At 36.0% G+C, this 15296-nt stretch overlaps 1 protein-coding gene and 1 pseudogene across 8 annotated transcripts in view; both read left to right on the plus strand.

Annotated features, from left to right (window-relative positions):
• Nucleotides 1-15296, plus strand: part of SIK3 (SIK family kinase 3) — a 357300-nt gene that overhangs the window by 280748 nt on the left and 61256 nt on the right. The window lies entirely within an intron of this gene.
• LOC143644187 (protein Mis18-beta pseudogene) lies at nt 1524-15066 on the plus strand (annotated as a pseudogene).

Below are 15296 nucleotides of genomic sequence, written 5' to 3' on the forward strand. Positions count from 1 at the left end.
TTCTCTTGTGTATATATGCTCCGGCTGTGAGTCAGTAGTTTTGGCATTGCTTCTCTATTAGCTCCTACTTGGGAAGTTCAGCCAAGGGTTGAAGTGATTGCTAAACACTGAGAACTTCCTAAGACCCATTTTCAAGAGTAAACTAATACTCTTGACTACTGGGAACTTTGAAACTCATTGCTCCAATTCTGAGACCCACACCATTGACTCTTGTTTTCTTCAATTACGAACAAAGCTTTTAGGTCGCATGATTTCTAGGCCAGTAATATTGTATAGGAAAAGCAGAATTAGGTCCTTATCTGTGTCACATTCCACTTTAACAGTATAATAGCAGTCTAAATCCTATATATATAGTCTTCTTACCCTGTGTGGATCTTTGGCTCTTTAATCATTTCTAGCAAGATCTTTACTGATAGCTTGTTTTTTTCTACCTCTTAGTCCATTGAGAAATTAGAGTCCAAATAATTTGTGATCTTGATCTTTGTCTCTAATTGTTAAGGGCAGTGTTGAGACTCTGAGTCTTCAGAAGCTTCCAGATTTTAAAACCTGAAGGATCTTGTCATACGGTTTTCTGGTGAGAGTGTTCATTTAGGAAAAATATTTTCCCACTTCATTTCTCCACTTCTGTTTTACTTATACAACAAGGAAGTAAAGCAAAAGTTAACTTGGGGGGGGTGGGGAGGAAGGGAGGGGTTGGCTCTCAGTTGCAACTGTACTGCATTGCCTTAACACCGAACATTAGAACTGGCTGAAAGCTGTGCCTAATCTGTTCACATCTGTTTTGGATTGCTCTTTGGTCAGCCAAGAAAGAAGTCAAGGGTATCCTTCTGCAGTAGTGGACCAAATAAGATAATTTCTTGTTGCAGTTGTCCTGATTTTTAAATTAGTGCTACCTGCTCTTCCTTCTTTCCCCTTACCACACACAATCATGCTTAGTTGATGATATATTTACCTTTAGCCCCAGCCTCCTGATCCTGCCTAAACAAAGAATTTCAAGTCTCAAAATTGATAGTAGAGCTTTGGTATTTAACCTATCCCTAGAAGGCAGGCATATGGTTCAAATTATAGAGTTTGCTGTTCTGTATTAAAAGAAAGGAATATAAATTGCCATTTCAGCCTGAAGACAAATCCTAACCAACCAGGGTGTTGGGAGTTAGAAGAGAGACTTCAATTATATTAGGAGCCACTTAAGAGTGGAGAAATAAATGACCACAGGCTACGTGAAGAAAACAGTTCTGTCGTATGGCTTCTGTTGTGTGCTTATGAGTATCCATCCTAACCAGTTTCTTCCGTTGTTTCTCCCATAACTCTTTAGAATATTTATCATGTTAATGTTGAATCTGTAGATCATAAATCTTTTGCATTGCCAAAAAATAAACAGTATGGGATATAAAGTATCTTTATGGACATCTTTGTACCTGTTCTGAAACAGTAACTTGTCAGTGTTTTAGGATTTATTATTCAAGGTGATATATATATATATATTTTTTTTTAATTTCCAAGTACATAGTTATGCAATAGATTTTAAGGTTTGGTATGGGTTACAGTTCCATATTTTTTTGCATTTACTTCTGGCTGCTCCAAGACATTAGAGACCAACCAACAGAAATATCAATATAATGATTCAGCAGTCATATTCATTTGTTGAATCCTGTCTTCTCTGTTATGCTCCTCCTCTCTTTAAGTAGCACATATATATAAAGGCAATAAATTTCAAAGTACATTGCAACAATTAGTTCTAGAACAGTTTTCAGAGTTTGGTATGGGTTACAGTTCCACAATTTTAGGTTTTTATTTAAGGTGCTCTGAGGCACTGGAGGCTAAAAGAAATATCAATATAATGATTCAGCACTCATACTCATTTGTTAAACTTGACCTTCTCTGTATAACTACACCATCAACTTTGGTCTTTCTCCCATTCTTTAGGGGTATTTGGGCTATGCCCACTCCTAAGTTTTTCATGTTGGAAGGGGCTGTCAGTAATATGGGATAGAGGGATGGAATGAGTTGATGTTCTGGAAGGGCTGGTCCCTCTGCATTTCTGGACTTATCTGGTCCGGGAACACATCTGGATGTTGGTAGGTTTTGGAGAGTTACCCTAGGGCATGGAAACTTTGTAATTCTTATACAGCACCCTAGGTATTCTACAGAATTAGCAGGAATGGTTTTGGCTGGGGTTTGGCAAGTTATGATAGGTAGCAGTGTTTAACTGAAGCATGTGTAACAGTGACCTCCAGTGTAGCCTTTTGACTCTATTTGAACTCTCTCAGTCACTGATGCCTTATTTGTTCAAGATATTTTGAAGTCTTTAAATTTAAGATAAACGTTTCTTAATTATAAAATAATCTAAGCACACCATAGTAAATTTGAACGACACCAACGACAAAAAAAGATTTTTAAATATTCAAACTATATTTCGACCTCTAAAACTGACTTTATCATTTTGAGTGCCTTTCCTTTAGTCTTTTTTTGGTTGTATGTTTTCCATAATTATAATCATTATATGTATACTTTTATGTGCTTTTATCCTTTATATTATTTTAAGTATTTTCTCCATGCTGCTCCAAGAAATCACTTTTAATGATTGTTTATCAAGTAAATAAAGCATAATCTGCTTAATCTACCCTCTGTCGTCATAAGAGCATAGTAATTCTTGATAGGGCTTTGGTGTTAGCCACAACACACACACAAACACCTTGACATTTGTTAGTGCACTTCCAAACAACAAAGTATATTTCCTTAACTCTGTGAATATGTACTATGAGTCTGATCTCTTCTTTGCCTTAAGTTTCTGGTTTATTTATTTTGTTGTGATTTTTTACTTACATTGAATTCTCACTCTTCTGGATTTTTAAAAAATAATTTTATTGATGAAACAACATACAAACACAAACATTCTTAACATATGAACATTTCATACTTGGTGTACAATCAGTAGCTCACAGTATCATTACATAGTTGTATATTCATGATCATTTCTTAGAACATTTGCATCGCCAGAAAAAGAAATAAAAAGAAAAAAGAAAAAAACTCATACATACCTTACCCTATACCCCTCCCTCTCACTGACTGCTAGTATTTCCATCTACCCAATGTATTTTGACCTTTATTCCCTTACTTTTTTTCCTATACCCCTTTCATTGATCATTAGTATTCAAATCTACTCAATTTATTTTTAACATTTGTTTCCCCTATTATTTGCTTATTTTTTATCCATATTTTTTACTCATCTGTCCATACTGTAGATAAAAGGAGCATCAGACACAAGGTTTTCACAGTCACACAGTCACATTGTGAAAGCTATGTCATTATACAATCATCTTCAAGAAACATGGCTACTGGACCACAGCTCTACACTTTCAGACACTTCCCTGTAGCCTCTCTAATACACTTTAAACTAAAAAGGGATATCTGTATAATGTGTAAGAATAACCTCCAGGATAACATCTCAACTCTGTTTGAAATCTCTCAGCCATTGATACTTTATTTTGTCTCATTTCTATTTTCCCCTTTTTGGTCAAGAAGATTTTCTCAATCTCTTGATGCTGAGTCCCAGCTCATTCTAGGATTTCTGTCCCATGTTGCCAGGGAGGTTTACACCCCTGGAGTTATGTCCCATATAGAGAGGGGGAGGGCAGGTAGTTTACCTGCTGAGTTGGCTTAGAGAGAGAAGTCACATCTGAGCAACAAAAGAGGTTCTCTGGCGGTGACTTTTAGGCCTAATTTTATGTAGGCTTAGCCTATCCTTTGCCGGGGATAAGTTTCATATGAACAAACCCTAAGGTTAACGGCTCGGCCTATTGATTTGGTTATTCCACTGCTTACAAGAATATCAGGAATTCTCAAATGGGGAAGTTGAATTTTCCCCCTTTCTTGCCATTCTCCCAAGAGGACTTTGCAAATACTTCTTTATTCACTGTTCGGGTCACTCTGGGATTTATCAGGTCATCACACTAACCTGGACAAATCTACAGAATCTCATGCCCTGATCAAGGTTCCATGTACTTATGGTGTTCAATTGAACTGTCCATATAAGTTAAATTAGGAAATGCACTAGTCTCACTCTTCTGTTTTTTGTTTTTTTTCCTTTGTGTTGTTCCAGTCCTAGGTCTTATTGTATTCTTCATCCTTAGCCCTGTGAACTACATTTTAGCTTATGATACTATGATTTAGTTTGTTTTTGTTACCTAGAACCCATCACAGATGTTTTCCCTTCCCCCTCCCAGGCTGATGTGAGCTGGGGCATTCTAGCACCCCTGTCTTCCTTACAATGTACTTACTTATTCTGTAATGCTAAAAGAAGAGAGTTCACTAGAACAAAGTACCTTTAAAGAAATGGTGAGGCTCTGTCCAGTCACTGGCTTGTTATTTATGGGATTTGGATAATTAAAGGGTTATAATCAGAAAAAAAATGTTCTAAAAAAAAGTTAGAAAAGAGTTAAGATTATCTGATAGGTTTCTCAAAATCATTGTCAAGTTTGTTATCCAGTTTTTTTGTTTTCCCTCCTCTGACCATCCATGTTTCTGATCACATAGTTAATCAAACCTGTTTACTTTAAGTTGGACATATTGAAAGAAAAGAAGTGAAATCTAAATCTTTTTCATGTAGTTCTTTCTTAACCATTCTGGTTAAGAGAGACAGGGAAAGAGAATGAGACCATCACTGTCTGGATTTTGTGCTAATCATTTCCTTGCTTTGCTTTGTAGTTTTATTTTGTTTTTAAATAGTTTCATTACCTATGTAATGCATCCCTAAGGAGTTTTGGGCCAAAGGATGTCATTTATACTGAATATGATGTGCAGTAGGACCATCCTTAAACTATAGTTTTGCTTGTTTTTAGTTTTTGTTTGAACTGTGTTATGAATGGAATCATGTTGAGTATATTATTTTGTGTCTTATTTCATGCAACAATGTATTTGTGAGTTTTGTCCATGTTGTTTTGTGTAACTATGATTTATTCCTATTTATTTCTGTACAGTATTTCATGATATGAATATACCACAAATTATTTTTCCACTGTATGTGTTGGTGGTTATTTAGGTTGCTTTCAATTTGGAGCTCTTGCCAGCAGCTGCAGTGAGCATTTCTAAACATTTATCTTGGTGTACTCTTAAATATTTATGTGCATTCTTAACCACTTTAGAGTATAAAACTAGGAGTAAATTTGCTGGCTTGTACAAATGCCGGTTTTTAGCATACTTGATAATGCCAAATGAGTGTCCAGCTTGTGTGTAAATTCTCCGTGCTCTACATCCTCACCTCTGCTTGGATTTGTTGCACTTTTTAGTTCTTATCAGTCTGGGGTGAGTATATAATGGCTATCTCATTGTGGCTCTAATATTTTATTTTTTCTTTCATAATGTGGCTGAGCTTTTCATGTCTATGTGGCCTCTCTAGTGAAGTGCCTGCTTAAATAAGTTTTTCTACTGTGTTGCCTGTCTTATTCATTATGGGAGTTTTTCCTCTTTGTTTACTTTTTAATAATCTGGATTCAAATCCTTTGTTGTATGTGTTACAAATCTCTTTTCTCACTTTTGTGGTTTTTCATTTCACTATCTTTAAAATGTCTTTGAATGAAGAGACATTTTGATATAACTTTAATGTAACCAAACTTACTGGTTTCCCTTTATGATTATTGACTTTTGTTTGTTATTTAAAGGTATACTTCCTTATTATTTTATAAAAACTTTATAGTTTCACTTTCATATTAGGGTTATAATATACCTGGAGTTGATTTTGGAATACATTGTGAAATAGATGTCCTTTTTAATTTTTTCCATATGGATAACCAGTTGTCCCTATGTTATGTATTGAAAAATTCATCCTTTCCCCTCTGATAAGCAGTATCTGCCATTCGTTTCTATAGTGTGCTGTTTTTTAAAAAACTCATAAACATGCAGTATTCCTCAAACACTTTTGCCTTTGGGAATAGCATAAACTGAGCAGAGGGTTGATACTGAAGAGTAAGATGGAAAATAGTAGACTGCAATAGCTAAGGAATTTGGAAACATTCTAATAAAAATAGTAATAGTAAAATAAAAACAGCATAAATATTTCCTTAAATATAAACATAGACATGGTTCTAAAAGCAGTGTGGGCAGGGGCTTTGAGGGCATCGAGACTGGCACTACGGGCTGGGTCTAGTTCTTATTAATTGTTTAAACTTAGACATTTTAATTAACTTCTGTACCTCATGTTCCCAGGTAGAAAACTCATCTCAATGAGTCAATAAATGCAAGATACTCTAGCCCAGCACTCAACCTAGAGTCCTTTAAAAAAATCTTGTTACATGTTATTTGCAGTCCTGTACAAATGGGAAAGTTGTACTGAGAGATGACTCAAGGACAAACCACTTCTAGAACTTTCCAGGAGACCTGGCTCCCTCCAGTGTTCTTAACCAAGTTGTTCATTTTTAAGTACTTGGCATGAATTTCCTAATAATTTAGGATTATTATTTTCTAGTTGTCATCAAACTTGGTATGAAATGCCTTATTTTATTCATAGCATGAAATTCTAAATGATTCAGAATGAATCTGGATTATGTTCACACTCCATTCCAATGACTTAGCCTTTCTTTTAAGCAAATAAAAGTTCTGAGGGGAAGTTATTCCATTTCTACCCAGAGTAATTATGTTGTCATAGTCTTCCCCACATAAAAGTCACATAGTCCTTAGATGATGTTATGTGAATACTGCAGACCACCTTTTCTTTTTTTGAAATGCTTTTCTTCTCTCTTAGTTTCCTTGCTAGGACAATATATTTTTTAATCTTCTTCCCGTAATCATGCATTTACTCTCCTTGCTGCATCCTCTTTGTGTACTTGCTACCTATATAGGGGTGCTTCCTAAGCCTTAATTCTTGGCTATCCCTTTTCTCAATTTATACATAACAGAAAATATTATTCATTCATTATTACAACTCACGAATTCCTCAAAATATCCCCACTTCATTTTTTTCTACCATTTTCTCATATTCAAGATGTACAAAAAATATGTTCTTTTCAAATCGACTTCTTCCATCTTTCTTTAGCCCGTCATCCTCCCCAGACACTCAGTCACGCTCTCTGCTTTTCCTTACATCTTCATCCCATATATTCTGTCTGTCATCGAGTGCTGCCTACTCGTCTCAAAATATTGTCAAATTCTTTACTACCCTGACCTATCCTAGGCCTTCAACCTTCATGCCTCTCCTAAGCTTATCTTGTGTTCAGGTTAATTTTACCATCCAGCTGTCTGCTCCAGAAGTCCCAGTGATTATCATTGCCTCTAAGAGTGATTCTTAAACCCCTTCAGGAAGAATAATATTTTGTTTGTTTTGTTTTTTAAAATTCAGATGTCTAACGTATTTCCAGGAGATTCAGTAGGTCTGAGGTAAGACTTGGGGTCCCCCTCCAAATACATTTTTAGAACGCCACTGGTGATGTAGAATTAGGGTTGAAAATCAGTGCTTGGAGAGAAGATAAGGGGAGGTGTTGGAGTTGCTTATGGTTAGAAATAGGTAATTATCAAGATACTAGTTTTTTGTTTTTTTTTTTAACTTTTAAAAAGGGGGAATTTAATGAGTTGCTAAGTTACAGTTCTAAGGCCAAGAAAATGTCCCAGTGAAAACAAGTCTATAGAAATGTCCAATCAAAGGCATCCAGGGAAAGATACCTTGGTTCAAGAAGGCCGATGAAGTTCAGGATTTCTCTCTCAAGTGAGAAGGCACATGGCAAACAGGGTCAGGGCTTCTCTCTGGGCTGGAAGGTACATGGCTAACACGGTGTCATCTGCTAGCTTTCTCTCCTGGCTTCCGGTTTCATGAAGTTCCCCAGGAGGCATTTTCCTTCTTCATCTCCAAAGTTCGCTGGCTTGGTGGGCTCTCTACTTTGTGGTGCTGTAGCATTCTCTGCTCTCTCCGAATCTCTCCTCCTTTCTCCAAAATGTTTCCTCTTTTATAGGATTCCAGTAAACTAATCAAGATCTGCCTGAATGGGTGGAGACACATCTCCAACTAATCCAGCTTAGGAACCACTCTTGATTGAGCCACATCTCCAGGGGAATGATCTAATTATAGTCTCAAACATACAGTACTGAATAGGGATTAGAAGAAATGGCTGCCTTTACAAAGTGGGATTAGGATTAAGACATGGCTTTTCTAGGGTATATACATCCTTTCAAACTGGCAGAATTCTATACCCAGTATTGAGTGACTTCTTAAGGTCCCTGGGCAATGGAGTGCCTTTGGAGATTTCCCAAGGAAATTTCACTGAAACTGAAGTTTAAGAAACCTCAGCAAACTCATCTTGTAGACAAAAATTCCCCCAAAGACCATTAACAATTTGGCTTTTTGACTGTGTTTGGTTTTTTTTTTAAATTTTTTAATTAATTTTAAAATTAAAAAAATATATGACAACAAAGAAAAACACTAACATTCTTAACATTTGATCATTGCGTTCTACGTATATAATCAGTAATTCACAATATCATCACATAGTTGCATATTCATCATCATGATCATTTCTTAGGACATTTGCATCAATTCAGAATAAGAAATAAAAAGACAACAGAAAAAAATTCATTCATACCATACCCCTTACCCCTCCCTTTCATTGATCACTAGTGTTTCAATCTAAATTTTCTTTATTAATTTTTTAATTTTTAAAAATTTTTAATTTTTAAAAAAATATCAATATACACCAAACTCAAGCATTCCTAACTTTTGATTGTTCCATTTTTACATATATAATCAGTAATTCACAATATCATCACATAGTTGCATATTCATCATCATGATCATTTCTTGGAAATTTGCATCTATTCAGAAAAAGAAATAAAATGGAAACAGAAAAAAAAATTTATACATACCATACCCCTTAACCTTCCCTTTCATTGATCACTAGCATTTCAAACTAAATTTATTTTAACGTTTTTTCCCCTATTATTTATTTTTATTCCCTAGCTTTCTACTTGTCTGTTGACAAGGTAGATAAAAGGAGCATCAGACATAGGTTTTCACAATCACACAGTCACTCAAGGTACTAGTTTTTATTTTGAATGGTAGGTTCAGGTACTTTTCACATTATTAAAAAAAAAACTGTCTACTTCTAGAAGAAATCATAGGAGCAAATCTTTGTGACCTTGGATTAGTGGGATTTTTTTAGATACACCACCAGAAGTGTTAAAAGGAAGTATAGATAAATAGGCTTCATCAAAATTAAAAACTTTTGGTGTCAAATGACACCATAAAAAATTGATAAAATATTTGTAAATCATATCAAGGGATTTGTATCCACAATATTTTAAAAATTCAATAATAAAAAGACAATCCTATTTTTAAATGTACAAATGATGTGAAAGACATTTGTCTCAAGAAAGCATGCAAATGGCCAATAAGCACATGAAAAGATGCTCAACAGCATTAGCTGTCTGGGAAATTGTATAATAAAAAAGACAATGACAGACATTGGCAAGGATGTGGAGAATTTGGAACCCTCTACATTGCTAGTGAGAATGTAAAATGGTACAGCTACTTTGGAAAAAAGTCTGGCAGGTTTTTTGCCCTATCAAGATGGTGGAGTGAAAAAAAAAAAAAAAAAGATGGTGGAGTGAGAAGCTTTGGGGCTCCTACCCCCACAAAAGATTTGAACAACTAGCCAGAACTGGCAGAAACGTCTTTCTCAAAGCTTTAGGAAAAAGTTAAAGGACTGCAGTAACAGGACGATTGCTCAATCAGGAAACAAGCTACTTAAAAACAGTAGGAAAATGGCGGCTCCGCAGCTGCAGCATCGGTCACACTATGCCAAGTTACCGCAGGACGACTTTTGTGATGATGGAGCTCAGAAGGCGATTGACACATATTCTTTTATTTACAGGGAGTGGGACACACCAGTGGTGAAGGGGTGCTCACTGCTCCACCCTATGGGGCTGGAGGTGGAAGAGCAGCGAGGCAGCCCGTGGCTGCCTTTGTGACTGCAGCCCAAGAGGTGTGCAATGTTCCTAGTGCACACAGTGCCACACTGTGCTCGCTGGCACCGTGCACCTCGCCTGGCACTTGTCACGGTCCCTCAGGGATGCGGTCTTCTCCAGAGTCACAAATACTGTTGTTGTGGAAGCACCTGAAACTTTGTATTCTGTAGTTTCTATGAGATTACCATTGGTTTCCATCTATATTCTACTCATGCTGCCATGGCTGCCATGAGAGGTCACTTCTGCCTTTCCACTGACAAAACGGGTGTGCTATCTCTTAAAATTAAGTCATGGTGAGTGCGTCAGAGATGGATATTCACAGCTTACCTCTAGCAGAAAAGATTGCAGAGCCCAACTCTTCAAATGAAACCATTGCCCTCCCCCTACTACGTGAGACATGATATCCAGGAGTGAAAGTCTCCCTGGCAGCATGGGAGATGACCCCCAGGGATGAGCCTGGCCCTGGTACCGTGGGATCAGCAATGCCATCCTGACCAAGAGGGGAAAAAGAAGTGTAACTTAAATAAGGTATCAGTGGCTGGGAGAGTTCAAATAGAGTCAAGCAGCTGCCCTGGAGGCCACTCTTATGCATGCTTCGATTACACATTGCTACCTATCATAACTTGCCAACCCCCAACCAAAACCATTCCTGCCAATCCTGTAGAATACCTAGGGCACTGTATAAGAATCTACAAAGGTTCATGCACTAGGGTAACTCTCCAAAAACTACAACCTCCAGATGTGTCCTTGGACCAGATAAGTCCTGAAATGCAGAGGGGCCAACCTCTCCAGAACATCAGCTAGTTCCTTCCTCATATCCGATGTTATTGATAGCCCCTTCCAACATGAAAAAGTTAGGAAGGGCATAGCCCAAATACCCCTAAAGAGTGGGAGAAAGGTCAAAGGTGTTGGTGGAGTTATACAGAGAAGGTTGGGTTTGACAAATGAGTATGAGTGCTGAATTATTATACTGATTTTTCTTTTAACCGCCAGTACTTTAGAGCAGCTTGAAATAAAAACCTAAAATTGTGGAATTGTAACCCTTACCAAACTCTGAAATCTGTTCTAGAACACATTGCTGCGATGTACTTTGAAATTTATTGCTTTTATATATGTATGTTATTTAAAGAGAAGGAGTGGTATAATAGAGAAGATAGGATTTGGCAGTGAGTATGACTGCTGAATCATATTGATATTTCTGTTGGTCTCCAGTGTCTTAGAGCACTAGAAGAAAAAACAAAAAATTATGGAACTATAACCCATACCAAACTTTAAAATCTGTTCTATAATTACTTGTTAAATTGTACTTGGAAATTTATTGCTTTTTTGTATATATGTTATATTTCATGGTTAAAAAAACAGGTTTTTTTTGTTTGTTTTGTTTTGTTTAAAAGAACCAAAGCTATAAAACTCCCAGAAGAAAACATAGGGAAGCATCTTCAGGACTTTGTGTTGTTTAGGCTCTGGTTTCATAGACTTTACATCAAAAGCATGAGCAACAGCAGCCATGTTTCTTGAGGATGATTGAATAATGATACAGCTTTCACAGTGTGACTGTGTGATTGTGAAAACCTTGTGTCTGATGCTCCTTTTATCTACCTTGTCAACAGATGAGTAGAATATATGGAATAAAAATAAGTAATAGGGGGAACAAATGTTAAAATAAATTTGGTTTGAAATGCTGGTGATAAATGAAAGTGAGGGGTAAGAGGTATGGTACGTATAATCTTTTTTTTCTGTTATCATTTTTTTTCTTTTTCGGTTGTCTTTTTATTTCTCTTTCTGAATTGATGCAAGTGTTCTAAGAAATGATGAATATGCAACTATGTGATGATAATTGAGAATTACTGAATATATATGTAGAACGGAATTATATGTTAATGTTTTTGTTCTTAATTTTTTTCAATTAAAAAAAAGCATGAGCAACAAAAGAAAGAATAGCTAAGTGGGACTTCATCAAAACTAAAAAGTTTTGTGTATCAAAGGACTTCATCATGAAAGTACAATGACAAATAACAGAATGGGAGAAAATATTTGGAAACCACATATCCAATAAGGGTTTCATATCCAGAATATATAAGGAAAACCTTCAACTCAGCAACAAGAAGACAAATAACCCAATTAAAAAAATTGTTAGAAGACTGCAATAGATATTTCTTTAAAGGACTTCTATAAAATGCCCTAAAAACACATTAAAAGATGATCACCATCCTTAGGGAATGCAAATCAAAACCACAGTAAGATAACATTTCACAACCAGTGAGATAGCTACTTATGAACAAAACGAAACCAGAACAGATAATTACAGGTGTTGGAGGGAATGGGGAGAAATAGGTACCCTGGTGCAGCCATTATGGAAAACATCCAGCAGTTCCACAGAAATTTAAGTATATAGAATTACTGTATAACCTGACAATTCCATTTGTTGGTATATGCTCCAAAGTATCGAGACCAGAGACATGAACAGGGATTTCCACACTGATTTTCACTGGGATATTATTCACATTTGCCAAAAGATGAAAGCAACCCAAGTGTCCATCAACAGATGAATGGATACACAAAATGTATATGCACCCAATAAAATACTATTTAGCCACATAAAGGAATGAAGTTCTGACACTTGCAACAATGTGGATGAATCTTTAAGATACCATGTTCGATGAAATAAGCAAAGATATAAAAATAAAAGCACAAATACTGTATGATCTGACTGATATGAAATAATTAGAATATAAAAATTCATTGAATCAGAAATTAGAATACAGGTAATCCAGGGCACTAATAGGTGTAGGGAATGGAGGTTAATGCTTCCTTGGTACAGATTTTCTGTTTAGTGGTATTTTCCATCAGGTTTGGTAATGGATGGTGGTAATGGTAGCACAGCATTGTTACTATACTTAACACCACTGAATTCTGTATTTGAACAAGTCAGAAGGGGAAATTTTAGGTTGTATATATGTTAGTAGAATAAAAATAAAAATAAACGTGTGACTGTAGAACACAGTTACCCAGGTGTAAACTATTAACTATAATTAGTACTGCAATTATAATAATTTTCTTTTATCAGTTGTAACAAAGGTACCACACTAATGCAAAGTGTGAAATTTTAGGAAAAACTGCATGTTTGAGGAGATTATACGGGAAATCTGTATTATCTTTCTAATTTACCTGTAAACCCCTGCCTTCTCTAATTAAGAAAGAAAAAAGTAAAGCAAAAAAACAGTAACTGGAAAACCCCTAGAATGAGCTAAGACTCGGCATCAAGGGACTGAGAAAACCTACTTGACCAAAAGGGGGAAAAGTGAAATGAGCCAAAAAAAAAAAGTGTCAGTGGCTGAGAGATTCCAAACAGAGTCGAGAGGCTATCCTGGAGGTTATTCTTACGCATTAAGTAGATATCACCTTTTTAGTTAAGGTGTAATGGAGAGGCTGGAGGGAACTGCCTGAAAATGTAGAGCTGTGTTCCAGTAGCCATGTTTCTCGAAGATGATTGTATAATGATACAGCTTTCACCATGTGACTTTGTGATTGTGAAAACCTTAATGTCTGATGCTCCTTTTATCTACCTTTGCAAAAGATGAGTAAAACGTATGGAATAAAAATAAATAATAGGGGGAACAAATGTTAAAATAAACTTAGATTGAAATGCTAGTGATCGATGAAAGGGAGGGGTAAGGGGTATGGTATGTATGAATTTTTTTCTGTTGTCTTTTTATTTCTTTTTCTGAATTGATGCAAATGTTCTAAGAAATGATCATGATGATGAATATGCAACTATGTGATGATATTGTGAATTACTGATTATATATGTAGACCAGAATGATCATATGTTAGGAATGTTTGTCTTTGTCATATTTGTTTAAAAATTCAAAAATTAATAAAAAATATTTAAAAAAAACAGTAACTAGAAATGACTTACCAAAGGGAAATGGCTAAATATGGTATATCTATAATAAAATACTGTACAGACACAAAAAGAAATAGGGTAAATTGGTAAAATTATTATTCACTGTTGTAAGATGTGCATGATAAATAGTGCAAAGACAAAAAAATTGCAGCTGGAGGATAAAACATAGGACAGTACACACAGTGAACCCTGTAGTGGATGACAACTATGATTAATAATTAAAAGTATAAAAATATTCCTTCATATTTCATATCATAAGGGTCAATAATAGTGGGGTATCAAGGGTATGAGGTTTTTTTTCTAAAATTTATTGTTGTGATGAATGCACAATTATTTGATGATATTCTGAACCGTTGATTGTATATTGTGGATGGATTGTATGGTGTATGATTATGTCTCAATAAAGCTGCTTAAAAAAGAAAAAAACAAAACCAGAAGGATCTTGAACCCTCTCTGGTGTGGAACTGGTTAAGGATCCCAGTGCAGATCCCTGGTCCTGGTTCCAGAGGAACCAGAGTAACCCTCGTGCACATACTAGAAGCCTGTATGTCTGGCCCATACTGTCTGGTAGTAGTCTGAGGGGCTCACTGTCCCTGATCTTGCACTGAATGTGAAAACAGCCCATAGACGTCTCGTACAGCACACTGTGGAGAGCAGTGAAGTCACTGCCTGGGGCAAGGAATTGATGACTGCAGGTCATACAGTGCAAGTGCCCAGGGTTGTGAGGAAACTGTTTCCTAGGGAAGAGAGAACATTTGTATCAATGTAAAGGTGAGAAATTCTAGGTCCATGCATGCTGGTCCAAGAGAAGATGCATGTGCAGAAAAGATCAAGAAAGCCTTTAAGCTTTGTCCTAGAGCTATGTTCTAAACTCATTGTATGAATGGCTCTAAAGGAGCGCACTCACAATCTGAAAAGACTGAAATATAGTGTGGCTTTTCCTCAGAAGGCTAAACAGTGAATGACCATACCATAAAACAACAATTCTACTCTTAGGTGTACTCCAAGAGAAATTAAAACATACAGCCACACAAACTTGCATGAATGTTCATAGCAGTATTATTCATAATAGCCAAAAATGGATATTCAGCTGATGAATGGATAAATAAAATGTGGAATATCCATGCATTGGAATATTAATTCAACCATAAAAAAGAATGAAGTACTGATACATTCTATAAAATGTAGGATCCATAGAGACAGAAACTCAATTAGTGGTTCCCTAGGGCGGAGGGGTTGGTGTGAAGGTAGTGGGGAAATGGGGAGTAACGGCTAGTTGATGTGGGTCTTCTTTTTGGGTGATGAGAAGTTTCTACAATTGATTGTGGTGATGGTTGCACAACTTGGTGAATAGACTAAAAACAATTGAACAGTACACGTTGAGTGAATTTTATGGAACGTGAAATATATCTCAATAAAACCATAGGTTAAAAAAAAAACT

Source organism: Tamandua tetradactyla, chromosome 8 (assembly GCF_023851605.1).
Source record: "Tamandua tetradactyla isolate mTamTet1 chromosome 8, mTamTet1.pri, whole genome shotgun sequence".
In the NCBI taxonomy this organism is placed as follows: domain Eukaryota; kingdom Metazoa; phylum Chordata; class Mammalia; order Pilosa; family Myrmecophagidae; genus Tamandua; species Tamandua tetradactyla.